We start from the raw sequence: 21,575 nt of genomic DNA, 5'->3' as shown, positions 1-21,575 counted from the left end.
TTAACAAACAAGCAAGTGATTAATTTATAATTTTAAAGTTAACACAAATTAGCAAGTACTAATGGATGTTTTTACATCCCAAACTTCAGACTTGAGGGTCTAAAAGTCCACGGCAGCCTGAAGCCTATTTGATTCCTTATGGTCTATTTTAATCTGAGAACGTTTTTATCCCTTTCATCCTGTAGCCAATATATTATTTGTGTCAAAACAACAATAAAAATAGATATTTTCTCACTAAAGCTTCTTTTTAAAGTTTAATTAAAAGCAAATGGTAGTTTTTAAATAACACATAAGAAAATTCAGGCACAAAACACATTCAATGAAACATGAAATTATGATACTATTTTATGGACCTAAACTTATTACACCTAACTGATAAATTATGTGCCTTAAATGCTTGATAAAAATATTATCTAGTCTTAGGATACTTTTGCCTGTACATAGAAAACTAATTATAGTTCATGATACATTATTTTTTTAAAAAACTTTTACATTTACTGAATTAGGATATATATATATATAGGAAAGAAATGAATAATCACTTGAATGTGATTAATTTTTATTCTTATCAATAAGTCAAATACGATGCTACACAGATACTGCTGGGAGAAATATTTTAAAATCTTTGTATTTCTTTTAAAAACATAATTTCAAATTTTGATAAACCTCTAATCAAAATAGTATATTATGCACTTAAAAGAGTTCAATTCTAATCTCAAAATTTAGTATATTCCAACCTATAATGCCTTAAATAAGAACACAGGAAATATAGAATCTAGATTTGCACATAATCCCCACTTATCTCTTCAAAGATGGAACATAAATTTTTCAGCTGTCATCCGATTCCCATGGCATTCTCCCACGACACCACTTAAATCAGTCATAGACAAGCTGTAAGGTGGAGAAGCAGACAAGAGGACCAGTATCCGATCTGGATATTGTTTATGAGTTTAATGTCTCAGACACAAAGTAACCAAGATCTCTCTCTCTCTCTCTCTCTCTCTCTGTATGTGTGTGTGTGCTTGTGTGTGTGTGAGTGTGTCTTTTTTCGAAGGATCTGGCCAGACTTTAAATTATGAACTTCAGAAATATTTACCTTACTGTCTTCATAGAGGAAGCTGGCCGCTGGTTGGGTGAGTCTGAAAGAGTTCCTTGCATTACTCTGAAATATAAAGCCTCTGACTCAGACACTCCCAATTTTTTTTTTTTTTATGATGGCCATGATAGTTTTAAATAATGTCATTAAAATGAGTATGTTCAGGTGCTTTATAGAGCAATTTAAAAGAAGTCTGTAGAATATTAACTACAGCTCTAATTCAAAGTAGTCAAATATATATTTTTAATGAATCAAATTTTAGCATGAAATGTTATTTCATTTGATATTTAATATCACATAGTATTTTTATGTAGTAAATTTAGATATCCCTACATTAAGGCACAACTGGCACTTCCTACATGTGGAAATTCAATTACTGATTTTTGTTGTTGTTTATTTGATTCCTCCCTGCTCCAATTTTGGTGTTTGATGAACATGACTGAGCCCCACCTGAAATAATTCATATTCTGACATCTATAAATTCAGCTATCATAGAGGAGTAGCACTGCAGTCCCAGAGAGGTGAAGAAAGCAAAGTGCTATAGAATAGAGTGGGCCTTTTCTCATCCATAAAATAAAAATTCACACCAATTACATTTTCATTAGTATACACACACATATATATGTGTGTGTTGCTATTTATGTATATAATCACCAGCATAGTATTTACGCTGTATTTGGGGAGGTAGGTGAGCTGTCCCTCTCAGGAGAAGTAGGGTTGTACTTAGTGTTTCTAACTTTATCTTACACATTGTTTCCCACAAGTGTTTGCCCATACTGCCTTTATTTTCATTGTATGGTTAATGCTAAAATTGAGTATGCTGACTGTTTGAAGCTCTCTAAGGTGAATATGCTATCAGAGAGAGAGATGCATTAGATTATATTGAGCACATGGAGAAGGATATCTACCACCAACAGAAAAGAAATACGTTAGTGATAGGAACTTAGAAACCAAACAAATATCCAAAAATGAGTAAATTTGATAATTATTAACTCCAGAGAAAGCTTACATTGTGAAAAGTATATCATAGTACACTTTATAGATCAACTGTGGATAAAGTTATCATAGTCGTAATGATTTAAACCCCCCCAGTCCTCATTGGACGTCCATTGGGACCCACTTCTTCCCTTTGTCTACCCGAGCTTCTCACAGACCTTGGTTTATCTAGTATACCCAAAAACTATGCTTCACACCGGCACATGGTCTTTCAGTTTGCACTATCTTAAGGCACACAAGAAGGTTTCTGACCACAAAACTCTACCCTCATCTTCTCAAGACTGTCTGAAATCACCATGGTAGTAGCCATCAGTTCCCACACCACTGATAGAAGTAAGGTTTAGAAGGCAAATAAGTCAGGCACGAAAGAATACACACAGTAAGATGCCCTTCATGAAAAGATCAAACCAGACAAACTGTTCTTTTAAGGATGCTTACGTGGGTGGATAGACTAAGCCAAGGATATAACTGCTTTAGTTACCCTAGTGGGAGGGGAGGTTTTGTTGGTAAAAGAATGGGGAGGGAAGTTTTAGAGGTTCTGGCGATGTTCCATTATTAAGTTGTACGCATCTATTGAATGCACCTTTATGTAGCCACATTATATTTCATTATTTTAAAACTCAACAACAACAACAGCAAGAACAAAAAACCAAGAAGCCAAATGACCAAATGCCTCTGAGATGGCACATTGTGTATAACTGATAATTGATCTATTCCTGATAGCAGGTTTTGATGGACAATGGGATGGGACCCCAAGCCAAGGATACACAGGCGTCAGTGAAGTAAATGGGATGCAAAATAAGTCCAAGACTGACTGACATGGCCCAAGGAAGAGACCAAGTGTCACAGTGTTCTCTCCAGCAGAATCTAAACCCAAGCACATTTGTGTATGGTGATACAAGCTGCCCCACCAGAAAAGCATCCCTCCAAGGAGGCGACCTGGAGAGATTTCAGACCTCTGAGCATGATCATTGGCCATTTACATCTTCCTTGAGATTCGTTAGTGAACTTACCTCTCACCTACAACAGAAGATAAGAGCAATAATGCAAATCAAAAATTGGATAAGCAAATCAACAATGTACTCATGCTAGCATCTGATACCCAGAAGCAGTGATGGCAATCTGATCTCCTTTCTCTAGGTGATCGGTTCTCACTCACAATGTTTCCATTCTCAAGACAGTTCAGCCCTAGGTGTTTTTCCCCATGCACTTAGGAAGGTGATGAAGGAGAGCTTTGAAGGGAGCCTGTTTTACCACTACCTAATGAACCAAAGTCAGCATTTCTAGACAAAAATGTGTTCTAAAATTCTGAGAATTCAGTTTTAAAGGCTGTCCAAAGGTGCAGCCTGCACCCTGCACAGGCAGCTGCTTATTGATGGGTAGACCTGGCTTCTGGGATGGCTTCCCTATGACTCAGAGCACAGCACTGTCTCTCAAGAATCTTATAAGCATTTAGGTTTTGAACCATGTTTCAAAATAGTATCTGACTAAGGTGGTTGTTATGTGGTTCATTCAGTTTGTATGTGAATCAGATTTGAGGAGGCGATATTCCCATCTCTGTTTCTTATAATGACAATGGTTTTAACATAACCATAAAAACAAATTTCAGAATCAACAGTATTTGTCAGCCTGGGTCAAAACATACTCTTCTGTGAGAAATGCACAAATAGACTAACTAGACATCAAATCAACAAAGGCACGATAGCAGTGACAACAGTGACTTGGTGAGTTTAGGGTGCCATTTTATTGCAACTTGCCACTCATCTTATAGCCTAATTTCTTTCAACCCTATCCTGTGTAAATTTCCCTGGCATAATGACCTAAAATAGAATCTCACACAATGTTTTTTATCATTCTCTAATCTCATATTTTCATCTTGACCTCTGACCTTTTTAGCTGGCTTCTCTGTACTGCTTTCCGTCCTTCCCTCTTTTTCCCAATTTTCTCTGGCTTGGAATTTTCCAGAGAAACATTTGCGCTGTTAGTTATTGCACCTGGCTTCTCTAAATGCTTACCTGAACTGAGCAACTTCAGATAGGAGCTGAAACTTGGTGTGTTCATTCATTCTTGTCATCCTGCCAGCCTCTCCTCCACCCTTCTGATCTGGCAATGGAAAGCCATGTCTGTACCACCCAGATCCTTCCTCCTATAATACAGGCTAGAGTTTGTTAAAGTGGGTTTGCACTTTGAAAATTGGCCAGGTGTAGGGAAAGGTATGTTGGGCCCAGTTGGTTGCCTACACCTTTGCCATCAGAACACACCACAGAGGGGCAACAACACATTTCAGTTTCTGGCTCTAGCCTCATGAGGTTGAGCTGTACGTTGCACCTACCTTCACCTACTATGCACGGAAGTGATTGCAAGCCTGGTCCTTCTGCCTGAGTGTTTTCAAAACAGCCAACACTTATCCAAGTAACTGGGTTTTCTATTGTAAAAAGCTATTGGAATTAGAAGGTACCATCATCTTCCACTTGCTCACCTCTCAATTTTGTGTAGTTTTGCCTCTTTCCCAGGAGGGGGTCCTGTTAACTTGTCCAAAATCGAATAGAGTAGTTATTGCTCATCTCCATGATTGTTTATGAGTAGCATAATCATAGAGAAAAGTAAAGTTGCAGATAATCCCTGAAATTTAATTTTGATTTAGCAGTTTTGATGAACTTTCTGAAGGAGAAGGTTGTTATTAATATGAAAAAAAAAATAAGCCTACAAATGGATTCCCTGTTCTCCATATTCTAATTGCTGTGTTCATAGGCTGAATATTTTGAATCCCACATCCTTTCTATTTCTTACCTACTGAGGATATAAAGTACTTTAAAGTGGTGAAATGGTCAATAGGTAAAAAGCAAGTGACCCAAGTGACACACACCCTGGATAATCTTCTTGGAATTACCAAGAGTCATCTATAATTAAGGCTCTACTCACCATTGTTTTCTTCTTCACTTTAACTCAGACATCCCTCCCACTACTGTATTTGCAACAGTTGATTTACAATTAACCAGTCCCAAAGTGACATAAGTCTGAGAAGAAAGCAGTCATGTGGATTGGTGTGTTACATTAATTATTCTCCCTTGCCATACAATGATAATCGAAATTTCCATTGGCCTTGCCAGTTCATGCATATAGATGAGGAAACATGAATTGTAATAACCTACATTTTACTGTCTCTTGTCCTCACTTACCCAGGGCTGAAGCTTGCTAAGAAGTTTAAGGCTTCCCAAGGAAACAGATTTGTTCCTCAGCTGCAGCCACCACACGGGTCTTCTGTGCTTCTCTTCTCCTGCTCTGAGCCCTCATCAATGTTCTCAGTCTTCAGAGAGCACCAGTGTCTCTGCCAAGAATACTATTTCCCCATGCCCTCATAGACACCAAGCCACAGGGTTAGCATCATCACTTGGTCCCATGAAGAACTGAGAAGAAGAGCCCTTCCTCACTCTTTTGATACCAGGCACCAAGCAGGGAGGCTAATTGTCCCTGCATCTTCTATTGGTTGGCATCTCATCAGTTCCAGTGGCAGATGCTTATCCTTGGGACCGGTTGAATAACAGAGACTCTTGTGTTTCCTCATTCACCCACCTTATCCATCATTACTCATGCATTCTTTTTGTAGGTTCCTTGACTCAATTAAAATGAACAAGTGTAAGGAGACACTTTGTGAGGCTTCCAAACCATCATATCAGCCAACTACTTTTCAATCCTTTCTACTATTACCACTAAATACTCTATCTGTAAATTTTTATATGAAGGCTTTGTCCAAAGTATTTCTCCCCTTTTTCCCTAAATGAACCACTAGCCATACCTTCTCTCTAAAGGCATAATATAAAATAAATTTTAAATGTCCACCTTTCCCATCAACAGCCTTGAAAGCAAAACAAAGTGGTCTTATCTGGAGCCAAAGTTATTCTCTTCTCCAAAACTTGGGTGTCCTATAACACTAGGGAGTGATTTTTAAGTAATTAGGGGATGACCAACCTGAGCAACAGAGCCAGACCCCATCTCTCTAAAAATAATAAATAATTATTATAATTAGAGGAAAGCACTGCCTTTTCACAAGTCATTCTCATGCTAAATCTAAAAGAAACGTGATGGTTTTCCACATAGATTTGATGTCACAACTGCCAATCTCAAAAAGGTTTTATTCATAGTAATTCTCCAGCTACCTAAACAACTTTTACCATTTTTTTAAGATTTGTTTCTTAAATTAACTGAAATTCAATACATGGGTGGCCACAATTATAAGGCTATATTCTAGATACCAGGAGATAAAAACTCCTTCAGTCCAAAAACCAAAACTTATTCCTATTTCTTTCCCATTGTGTATTATAGTGTCTGTTAAGATACTTGGGGCTTAATAAATGTTACTGAATTAACGAAATGTGCTAAGGTAAAACGAAACAAGTGATAGGACAGAAAGGCAAGCAAATGGAAGTGCTCAGGATGAAAGAATTGGAAGTGGGAGTCTTAAGTAGGCCTCACAAATAAGCTAGCATTTGATCTGGATCAGGGAAAATGAAGATGAAAAGCATCCCAGGGGAGAGAGAACAGCATGAACAAACACCCACGGAATTAGTGTACATGATGTGTTCTGAGAATAGTTAGCAAATACCTAATAATCTGGCGTGGAGTGGTGGGGACACTGTAGGCTTGACTGTCTGATGATGATATCATTAAGAGACAGAGAATTCAGCAGGAGGACGATGAATGATGGGGAAAAAGGAAATAACAAGTTTGGCTTTGAATACATTGAAATTGAAATGCCCATAGAACATCCATTTGGAAAAAGTAGTTGAATATTTAAGCCTGTATATAAAAGAAGTGGCTGGTGATAAAGATGCTTATTTGGAGTCTCTGACACCTAGATGGCAGCTAAAACCTTTGATGTGACTTCCAGACAGAGTCCAAAGCAATAAAAGGAAAAACATTGGGAAGATCCCTTGGGAAATTCCCACACTCAAAGGATAGGCATAACAATAATCCAGACTTCCATAGAGACTTGGAAAGGCCAGACAACCAGCTGTGGCTAGAAATTCAATATTTGTAGAGGAGCTAAGTAGCAAGATTATGTGACTTTTCTATAGTCGTAATTGAAAGTCCAAGAGCAAGGTAGAGAAAAATCAATGGTTAGGTTGCGAATTATGAATGCAGATGTGGTGGACTAGAATTTAGCATTAATGAGAGTGCAGTTGAAATAGTAGACCATGAAGACCAGCCTGGACAGTGCACAGTAAAGAGGTGGGCATAACCCTCCTCACAATCTTCCAGAGATTGTTTCAAGACCATGGATATCAACACATCAGGTTCCCACCCCCAAACTCTTGTAACTGGTGAACATAGTGAGCCTTTATAGGCTGAATATAAAAGAAACTAAGAAGGCTTGCTGGACTTTAAGATTATAGACATCATTACACCAGAAGACAAGGTGTCATTAAGCATGTTTAATGGGAGGGTGGAGTACACAAAGGCTGTGATTGCAGGTAAAGAGCTCAGAATTTCAAAAGTGAACCATTTCCAAAAGATAAAAATGTCCAGGGGTGCCCAACAAAATGGAGTGCTGAACTGGTTAAATGGCTAGAGAGTAGATGGTATCCAGTGTGAACACTCGGGACAGGGATAAGCTGGAAGAAAAAACTGAGGTACAGATGTCAAAATCCTCGACGATTCTGAAGGAAGAACTTGGAGCTTGGCAGGTAGTCATGACCAAGCTTGGAAAGAAGGAGCAGATGTAGATGTGTAGGGCTTCAAAGGAGGAAGAATAGTAAAAGAAAACGACCGAAAGATGACTTAAAAATGATGGCAAAGAGCCAGAAGAAAAGTCTTTTTCTCTTCTTGGCCTAAATTAAGGTGCACATGAGAAATGAACAGCTTCCACATGAGAGGAGTTTAAGGAAACTACTAGGGATTAATTCAGGATTACATGAGGTGTCAGTAGAGGAGGCTGTGAACTCTGGTTACATAGAGCTCTGTATTTAGGCTGAAGATTTAAGAATTCTTTGGTGACCAAATACTAATGGCAAGGGCATGGTAAGGGGGTGCTAGATTTAGTGTAGTGCCCAGAAAATGGAAATGACCTGGGTATACTTCATGTTCCAAATTAAGGGATATTCTTTGCACATCCTTAAATATATAAGCCTATTCCCTGGAAGCTGATGCCATTTGTGTTTTGTTTGTTTGCTTGATATTATTTTTGTTGGTTCCAAATTCCAGACATTGAAATTTTTATATAAACTGTGTTTACCAACTCTAATCTTTCTAATCTATCTGTTTATTTGAATAAAATCTTGTAGTAGCAAGCTCCATGGCTTAATCGCACATTCTATCATGTGAATTCATTCTAAGTGATTGCATGTTAGGTCTATTTTTACTTCTTGATGTATTCTCTGTTGTTTTACTGTGGGCAGGACATAAAGGAATTCAATTACTCTACATCTCTTGTTTACATGTAAATAGTTACCCTCTCTTCTCTTCTTGCTTTAGTTCCTCCACCTTCTTCTGTTTCTCTTTTACTTTTGAAATGAATAATCTCAGCTTTCACTTGGCAATAAATAACATGATATAGTATTCTCCTCATGCATTTAAATGAATGCAGTCAATGGAACTTCCTGTAATCTTTCTGATCAGAATTCCAACTGCGGGAGGCCTTGCTGGTTTCCACTTATTTGTGCTACATCATTTCATCATGTTGTCATGGCCCCAAACAACAGAATAATAAACGGTACATTCTTGAAGAATCAAGTCTTAAAGAATCACTATTGTTATCAGTGCTACCTTTTCTATTTGAATTTTTTTAGTTCTATGAGATTCATGAACAAACACAGGGAGGTTTCCTAAACAAAATCCAAATCTAATTTTAGAAGCAAATTAAAGTTCACTTTCTACCTCAGGATTTCAACTTCCCAAAGAAATGCAATAATTGGTCCCATTTCATCTCCTAAATTATTTTATCACCACATTTTGAATGTCATTATTTGTCATGAAAAAGTAAATGTTCTAAATCTTTAAATTTATTAAGCTTTACCTTGACCAGTTTCAGTGGTCAGGTTCAATATAAATGAGGTGTTTAATTTTCCTACAAGCCTCTATTTTCTTATCCTTTAACATTATTGTTCTGTTTGTAAATGGGAGCTTTAAAACCTCTACCTATATTCTTCCATTTGCAGAGTGATGCTTAAGTCCTCACTTTAATTTTAATTAAATATGCAAATTCAGCAGCCTTGAAAGTAAATACATATCCAATTTTTCCTTTATTAATAGATAGTAAGCTAAAGGAAACTTTAGACATTATTTAAGTCAAAGTCTCCCATTTTACAACATGAGAAAAGTAGGGCTGAGAAAGTTTGTGTCTTTCTCAAAAAAGAAGGAGTTGATCCTCTCCCTTCTCCCGCCCTCCACCCTCAAGTGTACGCTTATTACCGAGAGAGGAAGTAATCTCTACACAACGTCCCCGCCAACATGCAGTTTACCTGTATCACAAACCTGCACATGTACTCCTGAACTTAAAATAACAGTTTTTTAAAAAGCAGTTGAAATAGATCCTAGGGTGCCTATGATTTTTTTTTTTTTTCTTTTTGAACCATGAAGCCTTCCTGATCATTTCTGGGCTTGCCTCCCACTAGATCCTTTTAAACTTATCCTTAGAAGTCAGAAGACAATACAGCTACTATCTTGACTTATTCATAAATATCCCCACAAAATCTGCTTAAAAAATCACAGTCCATCTGTTCTCATAAAGGTCTATGAGAAACAGAGAATTCCATACATAACCTTATCAAAAACAAAAGTAAACCCTTTCAACTCAGAGTAGTTTCCTTACTATTTTTGTAGTAATAACTTTTCAACTTATGCGAACCCTTAGAAGGATGCCTTTAATTTATGGGCAGAAGTTGCAATAGCATGTATCAATTGTGTCTTTAAGAAAAAAACAATATGTTCTGTGTATGTGAAACACACAAGAACACATGAAATAAGTATAAACTAAAGGGAAGTCTAATAAGATTAGGAAACTATTAAGAGTTTATCTTATTGTGGTCGTTTCATTTACAATTCTATCAATTTCATTATAAATAAAACATAAAATAAAAGTAAAACTAAGAATAAAAACTGGGAGCCATCAGGATCCAGTCTGTGCAGGAAACCATATTCAAAGAAAACACAAATCCCATGTCATTCACTTAGGCTTCCTTAAGGAGACCTCCCTAAGGATTTCACAAAGCATGCCAACTTCTTTTAGTACTTCCCACATTCTTTTAAAGTATTTCTTCCCATCCCCAAACTTTCACTCACATCAGCAACTAAATGCCCTTTTATCTCTCTTCAAATGCACTGTTTCCTCACCACAATTATGCCTCCCTTTCCCTTTTATCTCTTACTTTCTCGTACATGTTCACGCTATCCCCATTCCTACTGCACCCAGTGACATGTGACCCACCCACCCCACTCCACCACGCAAAATGCATGCACATCTTTGGAAGTTCAGTTTTTCTCCCACTCTGGCAACATCTTCTCAGACTATCAGCCCCCTTTGTTCCGATGAAGATGAATAAAATTTTATGGAATCTCTCTGTGTGAGTGTGTGTGTGTGTGTGTGTGTGTGTGTGTGCATGTACAGACTGGAAATAAAATAAGGTAAAGTTTGTAAGTTTCTCATAGAGTAACTATGAGAAAACTCTAAAAGGGGAAGAAAGGAAGGAAGACTGGCTAGGAATCTCAGGACTTGAGGGGCCACCTAGTGTTACATTTGTTGTTGTTGTTGTTGTTTTCCTTTACATTCCAGCCTAGGTGCTATTGCAAACCACACCCTGCTGCTATAATACTAACAGGGGCAGGGAGAGAATCTCTCTAACTAGAGGTCCAGGAAGAAGAAGAATCCTTTGGATGATAATCACTCCACTACAAGCAGATGCCACAACAGAAGTAACACCCTCTATCTTCCCCACTGACCTGGTTGCTGTAAAAGCTGTAGGGTAGAACCATAATGACAATCCCACCCTACACTAAGTAAACACAAGCAGAAGCAGCAGTGTCCTGCCTCCACCCTTTAATGGTGACTGGACACACAGATAACAGAGCCCTTCCCCTTCTACTCACACTGTGTGCACAAAATCGTGAGGTGGGATCCTATCAACTACCACCTTGAAGAAAGTAGACACTAGCAAAAGTGTAGCACCCCTTCCCCTCCCAGGTAGAGAGTTTGAGGACAATCACAAAGAAGTGGGAGATAGAGAAAAGAATGATTTAAATTTGTATATGAAGTCCTGATTTCACCACTGTTCCATTAATCTGTGAAAATGAACAGAATCAATAGAGCAAAAGCTTTGTTGACTAAATTATGAGATAGTTTCAGATTGACTGCTGGGTAGTGCAAAAACAGGGCAGATGAGAATAGTACTAGGAAGATTTTGACAATTAAATTGCCATTAAAACCAGAACTCACCGATTGCCATTAAAACCATTGCTGTCTATTTAAAAAGCAGATTAAACAGGAGTCAGAGTCTCATTATATAATACTCAAAATGTCCAGGACAAGATACAAAGTACTTGTCAAACCAAAAACCAGGAAAATCTCAATTCATGTGGCAAGATAATCAGCAGATGTCAACACCAAGATGAGACGGATTTTAGAATTATCTGACAGGGATTTTAAAGCAGCTGTTATAAAAAGACTCTAACAAGCGGTTTCAGACACTTTTATAATAAGTGGGAAAATAGAAAATAAATAATAGCAAATAGAAATTTTAGAATAAGAAATATAATAATAAAAATCAAAATGTACTAATGAAAATGATGGAAAAAATTAACTTTTAGAGAGCTCAACAGAAATTTTTCAATCAATTTTTCTTTTTCATTGAATTTCAAATTTTCTGTTCATCTCTCTTCAAGGGCTTGTGAGACAACAATAAAACATCTAACATGGTGTCATTGAAGTGTAACTCCAAGTTATTTACCCAAGAAAAAAGAAAGATTATTTGCACAAAAGTGCTTGTACATAAGTGTTACAGTAACTTCATTCATTCACGATAGCTAAAAACTTGAAACAAACCAAATATTCCTCAACGGGTGGTTAAATAAAATAAAGATAAATTGTGGTATATCCAAACAATGGAATACTAGTCCATTTTTTTAAAAGAGCAAATTATTGATACACTCAAAACCGTGAATGAATCTCAAAATCACTAAAGCAAAACCATAATCTGATCTATGGTAACAAAGAGCTTAGTAGTAGACTGAGGCCAGGCATGGGGGGAGGACAGATGGCAAAGGGACCTGGAGGAGTTTTGGGGGTGATAGAAGCATTCTATGAACTGATGGTGGCAGTGCTTTCCTGGGTGTGGCAATGGGTTTTTGCATTTGTCAGAGTTCATCGAATTACATTTTAAATCGACACAATTTGTTATACATAACTGTAGTTCAATAAAGCTGACTTTTCAAAACCTTAATAGGAAGAAAGATATGCAAAATGTAACGAAAAGATCTAATTATATTGCAAATGTATGAAACGAACTCACTGAAAGGGAAAAGGAGTGAACCTAAGTGATTTTGGAAATGAGTGGAGTTTGTAAGACTAAAGGCAAAAGAAACTGCACGTAAGCACTGTGGCCCGGTCAATAAAGGTGTTTCTCACAGGAGCACAGGTAAATAATTCTGATATCATTATAGTGGAATGGAAAGATTAAATAAATGGATGAAAGATGGTGCAAGTCAAATTTTCTCACTATTGGAGCGGAAGGTTGTAGAAAAGCAAGAAAAGAAGGGTAGAATGATCTACGTAATTAAAAAAATGAAGAACAGTCTCAAACCAATAATCTATACTTTCACTTCAAGAAACTAGAACAAGAGCAAAATAAACCCAAAACACACAGAAACAAGAAAGTCGTAAAGAAAACATCAGTAATCAATAAAAACAGTACAGAAAATCAATCCAAAGGATAATTTCCTAAATTAATCAGTAAGATTTAACCCCTAACAAGACTGTCAAAAAAAAAGAAAGAGAACATATAAATTGTTAATATCGGGAAGGAAAGAGACCTCAGACTTCACAGACACCGCAGATATTAAAAGAATTTTTTAATAAACACTAAGAATAACTTTATGCACATAAATTTAACAACTTAGGAGGGCTAGACCAAAGCTGTGAAAAACTTCAAACTACCAAAACTCACCCAAGATTAAACAAATAACCTGAATAGTTCTATACCTATTAAAAATTAAATGTGTAGTTTTAAACCTTCCAAAAATAGAAATCTTAAGTCCCAGATGATTTTCTTAGAGAGTTCTACTAAGTATTCAGAGAAGAAATAACACCAGTATTACACAATCTCTTCCAGAAAACGAGAGATAACACTTTCCAACTCATTTAGGGGGCCAGCATTACCCTAACACTATCATCAGACAGAACACAGAATGAAAACGAGAGAAAAATATCCCTGATGAATGTAAAGGAAAAATCCTCAATAAAACATTAGTAAATCAAACCCGGCAATACATAAAAATTATAACACATCACAACCAAGAAGGAATTATAACACATCACAACCAAGAAGGATTTATGTTAGTAATGCAAGGCCAGTTCAATATTAGAAAGTCTGTTAGTATAATCCATTAACACTCCAAGGAAAAGGCCAGGGAGGAAACACAGTCTTTCTTTTATTTCCCACAGACTCAACTGTAAGACCTGGACAGAAAGTGTAGATGGATATTTGAAAACTCTAAAAAGTAAGTATCAACAGACTGATCTGGGAAGAACAGAAGTCTATGTACAAACAAGACAATGGTGAGTTTTCCCCTCTATTATTCCCATCCTGAATAAATACATTTATTTATTTAACTCAGCCCACCCCAGAACTCTGAATTGAGTATTGTGAAGCAGACAGAGTGAAATCCAGGATAAGCCCTCTTGTTCTGGCTTCAGTAGCAGAAAAGAGAGCTCTAAAAAGTTCAGTGAATGTGGAGGAAATCTCTGCATATATTTTTTTTCTCTCCATTGCCTCTATTATTTCACCTCACAGTCCCCAACTGGACCTGTGTAGGTCCATGGTTATCCAGCAAGAATGGCCTGGAACGAGAGTCTCTACTCTTTTCAGCATAGGACAGGAGAAGGCTAACCATGCTGTGAACAAGATGTAGAAATGGAGACGAGAAAAGTAATGGATTTACGCAAAGTGTATTTAGCAGAACTTTCTGATTGGATGTGGAAGGTAATGAAAGACGTAGAATAATCACTTCAAGGTTCTTTGGTTTATATAACTAAGTAGATGCTTTGCTTTTTACCAAAATGCAGATAACTACAGGGAATTGAAAGTTGTTTTGATAATGTTACGTCTGAGCAGCCTGTAGATGTTAATGTCAGACAGATAGTTTTATCCAGTTCAGGAAAGAGGTCAGGGCTGGGGTTGGGAAGGTAGCAATCAGCATATAGATATATCTTTTTAAGATGGGAGATGAGAAGTCATCTTGTTTGCTTTGGGAATCATCTGGTGGAAGAATAATAGATGGTGAAGGAGAAAAAGAAGGATAATTTCAGAAGAACATTCCTGCAAAAGGTGCACTATAGTATGATCTCCAAGGGCATGAGCAAAATTTAGCCTTCAGTGCAAACTGGACCACCTCAACATAGCATCCCTGACCTGGAAAGTCCAGGAAGTGCTATGCCATGATTCTCGGTAAGTTTTACTTGTTCAACGATTTATTGAATGCTTACCCAAATGTAGGCCATGGGTATATACATTTTTGGAAAAAATAAAACGTGATGCGTTCTTTTAAAAGTTAGGAAAAACAGGAATTTGGTAAACAAACATACACACTGTAGCCAAGAATGTTAATACCCAAGATTCATTCCCCCTCTTTTTCTTTTAAAAGAAACCAAATTATTTTTAGTTGAAAGAAAACTAATGGAAAATGGGAGAAGCCATTGTGCCCAGTTTAAAAACAAACTAAAAAATTCCCTCTTCCCTTGCAGATGGGGAGGAACACGTGTCTAAATTCTGACCAATAGTCATGCAAGTAGAAGCTTCTGTCTGTGGCTTCCAGGAAACTTTTCTAAGAGTTTGTTAGGTGCCCATTTTATCCTATGCTCTTCATTGCTCTTCCCTGGAATGTAGGATGCAGGAGGTAGAGCAGCATCCTTGTGATGGGGGCGGCAACACTGAAGGAAAGAACAAAGGAATTACAGAGACATCTGTCCTGATAGCCTTGAGCCACTAACAGCAAGACCAGTAACCATTTTTTTTTTTTTTTTTTTGAGACGTAGTCTCGCTCTGTCGCCCAGGCTGGAGTGCAGTGGCCGGATCTCAGCTCACTGCAAGCTCCGCCTCCCGGGTTCACGCCATTCTCCCGCCTCAGCCTCCCGAGTAGCTGGGACCACAGGCGCCCGCCACCTCGCCCGGCTAATTTTTTGTATTTTTTAGTAGAGACGGGGTTTCACCGTGTTAGCCAGCATGGTCTCGATCTCCTGACCTCGTGATCCGCCCATCTCGGCCTCCCAAAGTGCTGGGATTACAGGCTTGAGCCACCGCGCCCGGCCTCAGTAACCACTTTTCTAACTCTAAACTTCTAATTACATGAGAAAATGCTGTTTTTCAGCTGCATGAAACCTGTCGAATTAATCCTAATATATTAAACACACGCTATAAATAGTAAGTGCTATGAAGGAAAAAAATCAGTTTCTAGAAAGAGAATAATGGGTTGGTAATCAGTTATTTAGATTGTAATGTCAATGGAGGTATTTCTAAGGAAATAAATCTAAGTCAGGATCTAAAATATAAGAATGGAGCTGGAGTGTATGAGCAGGAGAGGAAGGGAGAGAGCATTCTAGAAAGAAAGGACAGCAAGAAGAGTGGCATAGGATGAGGAAAGCCAGGGACTGTGTAGAGGCTATAGGCCGTCAGAAAGAATTTGAATTTTCTCCTAAAAGGGAAGTGAAGCAAGTGAAAGATTTTAAGCAAGAGATGGCTTGTTCTTATTTTACTTTTTAAAAAATAACACTCTAGCTGCTCTAGAAAACAAATCAGAGATGGACAAGAGTGGAAACAAAACAAACAAAAGACAAGTTATTTGAACAGACCAGGCCAGAAATAATAGGGATGTGGACTAGGGAGTGCCATCAGAGATGGAGAAAATGTATACCAGATAAATTTAGGAGGTAGAATCTTCAGGCTACACTGATGGATTTTATAAGGAAAGGGAAGAAAATGAAAAAAAAACAAGATAACATCTGGACTTACGGCTTTGGAAATTGAACAAGAGTTTGTAACATTTTTCTAAGAGATGGAATATTGCAGAGAATGAGATTTGGGGACTTAAGTTTGAGGTGCTTATTGGCTATTCACATATAGTTGAATCTACGGCTGTGGGAGGCGACTATGAAGGAAAGAACAAAGGAATCACAGAGAGGTCAGAAGATTTTATTTGTCATAAATAAGTTATGCAATTTGTTGATGGCCTTTTACATTTCTGGTGATAATTTTTACATAGATGTAATTTATATGTTTACATAGTGAAAAATATATCATTTTTTCTGTGATTTATGTTTAGCAACTCCTTTCCTTTAGATATGAGGTGATGACATACATACGTAATAATAATAATAGTGGTTAATCAAATATACCGCTGTTATATCTCTAAGTTCTCTTTTCCCAAAAGACGTGTGATACCCATTCATCACAAGCTGTTGTAACTATCTAACAGTCTATTTCTGAGCTACACTCTGCTCCATTCATCTGTACATTTATTTTTTTTGCCAATTAAAACTGTTTAATAAGAGTATGTTTCAGTGTTTAGTAGGAAAAGTCCTGTATAATTGCTCATCATTTTCAAAACATTTTTACCATTTCTACTCATTTAATTTTTCCAAAGGAATTTTAAATTTATTTTTTGAGAGAAATATCTGACTAGAGAATATAGTGAGTATAGTGGAATTATATATTTCTATGATTTTAGAAACACATCGAGTCACATGTTACTTAAGAATAGCCTTGGTGCTCGGGAACAGCCCCTCCTGAGAGATGAGTGAGAAGTTTCCTCTTGACTCTCCACTCAGCAGCCACATAGATAGGGACAGCCAGAGTTCAAAACCCCTTTGTCACTCTTATGTTTATTTGAATATGAATTAGTCAGAATACAATTTGTTTTTGAAATCCCCAGACACAGTAATTGGGCTAAGGCCCACAGAACAGTAGAGTGGTAACACCTTCTTAGTTTAGCAAACCAAATCCCACTGCCCTCACATCATTTTACCCGAGACATTGGGAACCATCGCTGTAAGTGATTGAGAAAAATCCATCCAAGTCTATCAGGTTAATAATCACTCATAAAAATTCAACTCTTGGGAAAATTTGTTTCTTTTCCCTAAAGGTTGAGTAAGCTTCACTCTAGGGCCTGCCTCTAATTTAGTTCATACCATAGAAATGGCATGCAGAGTTTCTGTTTTCATAACTTGGGAAATACTACACAATTGTATTGTAATGCAATTCTCTACAGTGACCCATTTAGTAACACAGGTCAAACTTGTTCTTTTCTGGGTTCATTGACCTGAAAAGCATTCCCAAGTCATGGAATTCTCAAAGAATAGGAATAGCATGGTGAAATGTTAGGATTTAAGACATTAGAAATGTCCTTGATTTAGTAAAGTAATTACTGCATGTTCACAGGACACGATCTGTAATAAAGAAAAGTAGCTACAATATTCTTTACCCAATGGCCAATAATTTCTGCCTCATTAAACCCAAGTCAAAGGCATCAATGAAAGCTGCAACTCATTCTTTAGCCCTTAACTTCCGTCTCTGACTTTTTATTATTTAAGGTAGTCTTTGTAAGTGCTTCATATTTCTATAACACTTTAACATCAGACACTCAATTTTTGGATTAATATCATCCTTTAGGCAGTACGTGATGAATTTGACCACTACCAAATTTAACTTCTGGCTATGACTTCATCAGAATTATTTTAAAAGAAGACAAACCTATTTTTAGATCCTCTCATAAATGAAAAGTGGATTACTTACCAATTTTTTAATATTATAATATTTAGACCAGCTCCAACATAAAACCATTTTAGATTGAAAATGATTAAATACTTACATAATACCAGCAGAAATTCTAAGAACAGTTTATTCTAGTGACTAAATTACTTTCTGGATGATGTATTAGTTGTTTCCATTTGTTAGCATACTATTTCTTCTTGTTAAAAAAAAATAGTAGCAGGAAAGTTGAAGCACAGAACATGGTAGAGATATAGAATTTTCAACAATTTCCTGTAATACTCAGAAAAATTATGTCAGCATTTTGATTATGAAAAGCAGAGGCTCATATGCTATTAGCAATGGTGCCCAATCTCAGTCCAGAGCAAGATTTTCATCTACCTTGTAGTCTAACCCAAATTCACCCAAATTCCACAGTTAGTGAAATACGTTTTATGCTACACTACAGTACTAGTGTAAAACTGTAGATGTTTTATGCGACATCTACAGTAAAAGGGGGGCTTTTTACTGATGCAATCTAAAAATAGGAATATGACCTAACCTCAAGGCAAATGTCATCTACGTCTTAATCCACAATTTTCTGCTAATATTATGAACATGCAGGTAATTAAATTTAATGTTTACTTTAAAATATTATCTTGTTATATTTATATAACTCCTGTTTTATGATCAAATAGTGGTGGTCGAGAAATAAAAATGAATCCAGAAGGCATTGCTGACTCTCATGAAAGATATCATCACATTAAATGACTCTTCTCATAAACATTTGTACAAGGAAAGTAAAAGATTAAAAAGTGCTCAAAACCACAGAACAAGTGAGTATCAAATGTGTTGACAAAGATCAGGCCTTCTAACTCTTGTTAGTTTTCTGCTCTCCACTCCCCCAGAGATGGCGGGGAAATAAGGCAAATCAGATCCTTGGCACATGCAGTTCTCCTGACTGTGCCTGCAGCTAGTATCCTCAATACATATAATCTCTTCCCATTTCCTTTCATCTCATAAGTATATCCAGGGGGCCTCAGTGTCTCCAAGCACCTGATATGCATACCAATGCACATAATCTGTAAATCAGACTCAATAATAGTGGAATGTTCTGGGCAAGAGAGTTCTGAATCAACCTACAAAGACTATCTCTCCAGAGATAAGAGAAAAATATTTCAATCTTATTTTAGAGAGCAGCCTGCACATTAAGCCAAAGAAGATAAGTATAGTAGAACTAATTTTAATAAATTTGCCCATTGAAATCCTTCATCCAATGGCCTTTTCCCCCTCCAATCAATAGATTCATTCATCCACTCATTGACTGAACAGATTTTCATCACAGGCCTGGTGGGTGCTGGGCCTGGCACTGCAGTGCAGGGTTACTGTGGAGCAGAAGACCCAGTTCTTGCCCTCCATGGGCCCACAGTCCACTAAGGGAAACAACTCACAAGCAATTACGTGGTGGCATGAAAAGTACCATAAGTGATGCTGTTTGGACAACCTGGAAATAGATGTCACTGAGTCCTAGAAGAATTAGGAACTGTTTCCACAGAAAGGTAAACCTGAAAGATAAGTTGGATTGGGTCAGGCCTAGGACACAGAGAGGTGGCCCCAGCAGGACATGACAGGTGTATTAGTCTATTTTTGCACTGCTGATAAAGACATACCTGAGACTGGGAAGAAAAAGAAAAAGAGGTTTAGTTGAACTTACAGTTCCAAATAGCTGGGGAGGCCTCATAATCATGGCGGGAGGTGAAAGGCACTTCCTACATGGCAGCAGCAAGAGAAAATGAGGAAGAAGCAAAAGCAGAAACCCCTGATAAACCCATAAGATCTTGTGAGACTTATTCACTACCATGAGAATAGTACAGGAAAGACCAGCCTTCGTGATTCAATTATCTCTCCCTGTGTCCCTCCCACAACATGTGGGAATTCTGGGATATAAAATTCGAGTTGAGATTTGGGTGGGGACACAGCCAAACCATGTCATTCTGCCCCTGGCCCCTCCAAATCTCATGTCCTCACATTTTAAAACCAATCATGCCTTCCCAACAGTCCTCCAAAGTCTTAACTCGTTTCAGCATTAACCTGAAAGTTCACAGTCCAAAGTCTCACCTGAGACAAGGCAAGTCCCTTCTGTCTATAAGCCTGCAAAATCAAAAGCAGGTTAGTTACTTCCTAGATATAATGGGGACACAGGAATTTGGTAAATACAGCCATTCCAAATTGGGGAAATTGGACAAAACAAAGGGATTACAGGGCCCATGCAAGTCTGAGATTCAGCAACACAGTCAAATTTTAAAGCTCCAAAATAATCTCCTTTGACTCCAGGTCTCACATCCAGGTCATGCTGATGCAAGAGGTGGGTTTCCATGGTCTTGGACAGCTCTGCCCCTGTGGCTTTGCAGGGTACAGCCTCCCTCCCAGCTTCTTTCATGGCCTGGTGTTGAGTGTCTATGGCTTTTCCAGGCGCACAGTACAAGCTGTCAGTGGATCTACCATTCTGGGGTCTAGAGGATGGTGGCCCTCTTCTCACAGCCCCACTAGGCAGTGCCCCAGTGGAGACTTTGTGCCCCTTTGTGTGGGGGCTCTGATCCCACATTTCCCTTCTGCACTGCCCTAGCAAAGGTTCTCCATGAGAGGACCACTCCTACAGCAAACTTTTGCCTGGGCATCCAGGAATTTCTATACATCTTCTGAAATCTAGGCAGAGGTTCCCAAACCTCAATTCTTGACTTCTGTGCACCTGCAGGCTCATCACCACATGGAAGCTGCCAAGGCTTGGGTCTTCCACCCTCTGAAGCCACAGCCCGAGCTGTACGTTGGCCCCTTTCAGTCACTGCTGGAGCAGCTAGGACATAGGGCACCAAGTCCCTAGGCTGCATACAGCACAAGGACTCTGGGCCTGGCCCACAAAACCACTTTTTCCTCCTGGGCCTCCAGGCCTGTGATGGGAGGGGCTGCCATGAAGGTCTCAGACATGGCCTGGAGACATTTTCCCTGTGATCTTGGGGATTAACATTAGGCTCCCTGCTACTTATGCAAATTTCTGCAGCCAGCTTAAATTTTTCATCAGAAAATGGTTTTTTTTTTTCTATCACATAGTCAGGTTGTAAGTTTTCTAGGTTTTTATGCTCTGCTTCCCTTATAAAACTGAATGTCTTTAACAGTATCCAAGTTACCTTTCGAATGCTTTGCTCCTTAGAAATTTCTTCCACCAGATACCCTAAATCATCATTTTCAAGTTCAAAGTTTCACAAATCTCTAGGGCGGGGCAAAATGCCACCAGTCTCTTTGCTAAAACATAACAAGAGTCACCTCTGCTCCAGTTCCCAACAAGTTCCTCATCTCCATCTGAGACCACCTCAGGCTGGACTTTATTGTCTATATTGCTATCAGCATTTTGGGCAAAGCCATTCATCATGTCTCTAGGAAGTTCCAAACTTTTCCATATTTTCCTGTCTTCTGAGCCCTCCAAACTGTTCCAACCTCTGCCTGTTACCCCATTCCAAACTCGCTTCCACATTTTTGGG

At 38.0% G+C, this 21,575-nt stretch overlaps 1 protein-coding gene across 2 annotated transcripts in view; it reads right to left on the bottom strand.

Moving 5' to 3' along the window:
• Positions 1-21,575, bottom strand: part of SERPINB7 (serpin family B member 7) — a 54,353-nt gene that overhangs the window by 26,011 nt on the left and 6,767 nt on the right. Inside the window, exon 1 of one of the 2 annotated variants that reach the window (XM_025365372.1) lies at positions 1,097-1,139. The exons of the other annotated variant lie outside the window; for it this stretch is intronic. The gene's annotated coding sequence lies outside the window, so the exon portion shown is untranslated. Of the gene's footprint in view, positions 1-1,096; positions 1,140-21,575 lie in introns of those variants that run through there. 2 annotated transcript variants of the gene reach the window in all.

The sequence above is a fragment of the Theropithecus gelada genome, chromosome 18, assembly GCF_003255815.1.
Source record: "Theropithecus gelada isolate Dixy chromosome 18, Tgel_1.0, whole genome shotgun sequence".
Lineage (NCBI taxonomy): Eukaryota > Metazoa > Chordata > Mammalia > Primates > Cercopithecidae > Theropithecus > Theropithecus gelada.
This window is presented reverse-complemented; position numbering and strand designations above follow the sequence as displayed.